A 2,210-nucleotide genomic window follows, 5' to 3' on the forward strand; every position below is an offset into this window, starting at 1 on the left:
GTGCATGTTGCATACAATTTGTACGCATCAGGTTGCACAAATAAAGAGTTTTATCGGTTGTCTAATAGGCAATATCATTTTCACTAAAGTGGTACTGTAGGTTCTCTTACCTATACATCGACCTAAAGAAATTATTCATCTATATATGGCATGTTAAAACTATTGAATTTATTGTTAAGTATTATGTGTTGTTTTCTATAGGCGAAGTTTTGAATGAGGAATTATGACGGATATGAATTCTCTACCTTTGGTGACTTTCTTTATATCTCTCTTAACTAAAATTTCTCTCTAATCTAAATAATTTGTATTAATTTATTTTAATCATCAATTTTTCTCCAATATAAACTGAAGTTACCAAAGTCACCTAACACCAAAGCTAAGGAAGCTCCAAATTGTGACATTGTGTAGGAAGTAATAAGTTGGCATAATGTGCAGCCTACATTTGCCCTTAAAGTTTAGAGCAAGAGTTAACTATATTTTTCGTGTATCCTCACAAAAATAATATATATATATATATATATATATATATATTTACTAAAATCAAACTAAAAAAAAACAAATTGTTAAGATTTGGTTTTGGTCAAAATTTTGTATTTACCACTTTTATGTGCACTTTGCTTTGTGATTATTACACAATTGTTATCAATTAAGAAGATTGACAATTATTATCTCCTCTTTGGCATCCAAATCTTTAGAAATATTAATGACATTACACTAACAAAAAATCCCACTACACTTACTAATGGTGTTTCAACACCTAACAGAGAAACACATACTAGTTCACCATTAAACAACTTATCATCAATCTTCTTATTTCATCCATTATTAAAGTTGATAGTCTTTCATTTGTCTCATATGACACTGTTCAGATACATTTGGTTGCAATTGAAGTCCAATATTTGAATATACATTGCTCTCATGTCATGTATGTATAAATTAGATTCAATTTTGTACCAAAGGAAAATATCATCATTGACTATCTCTTTTCACTAAAAAAACGTTGTTGATGAACTTGTTGTCATCGATAAAAATATACCTGGTGATATTATCCTTTACAACAACAATTGTCTTGGATTTGAATATTGTGACATTGTTGCCTTAATTCGAACTTATGGGCATCCCTTCACCTTTGAAGAAATTTATAACCACCCTTTTGCTCATGATGAATACAATTTTCATAATTCCCAAATAAAAATTTAAGTTTCAAATGCAAACATAGCATTCAAAAACACAAAAAATGTTTTTTTACCAACATCATTTAAATTTTGTAAATCTAACAATGTTTATATCAAATCTCATTCTTTTTTTTTCAATGGGAAGAATAAGGTAATAAGGGCAATTTTATGAATGTCCAAGTAATGGTGATGTTATTTACTGAAATTACCTCATTATTTTTATTATTATTCTGATGTGTAAAAAACAGCCAAAAAACCAAGTACATATACTAGCTAACAAAACTTTCTGGTATATGGGCAGTTAAGAGGCTAACCAATTCAAAGCAACCAAGCCCAAGAATTACAACTAACTAATAACAATTATAAATAATAAAGATCCTATAAAATATAAAATTAAGTAATCTTATCAGTCCCGTGCAAGTTCGAACCGTAGATGTCGATAAGGTTGAGTTTGGAAACAATATAATGAAAGGAAGAATGAGGCAACACCTTTGTATGGATATCTGCAAGTTGGGAAGTAGAAGGGACATACATAAGATAGATCGTGCCATTTTGAATTTTCTCATGAACCAGATGACAATCGAGCTCTATGTGTTTTGTGCGTTCGTGAAAAATGGGATTTTGAGCAATTTGTATTGCAGAATTGCTGTCACACAAAATTGAAACAATGAGTTTAACATGAATATGAAGGTCTTTAAGAATATATAGGAACCATTAAATTTCACAAGTGGTGTATGTCAAAGTGCGGTATTCTGCTTTTGAAGAAGAACGAGAAATAACCATTTGTTTTTTTATTTTTATTTTTATTTCTATGAGATAAGTGAAGACCCAAGAAAGACGAGCAAACCAATGGTGGATTTTCTGGAATCCGAGCAGGCAGCCCAATCGCATTCACTGAAAGCTGACAACTGGAGAGAAGAAGAATATGAAGAAGAAAAATGTAAGCCATTTCCAGGGCAACCTTTAATGTAGTGCAGAATTTTGATTGCAGCAAGATAATGAGACTGCATTGGGTTAGAAACATATTGGCTGAGC

This window comes from Cicer arietinum, chromosome 2, assembly GCF_000331145.2.
Source record: "Cicer arietinum cultivar CDC Frontier isolate Library 1 chromosome 2, Cicar.CDCFrontier_v2.0, whole genome shotgun sequence".
Lineage (NCBI taxonomy): Eukaryota > Viridiplantae > Streptophyta > Magnoliopsida > Fabales > Fabaceae > Cicer > Cicer arietinum.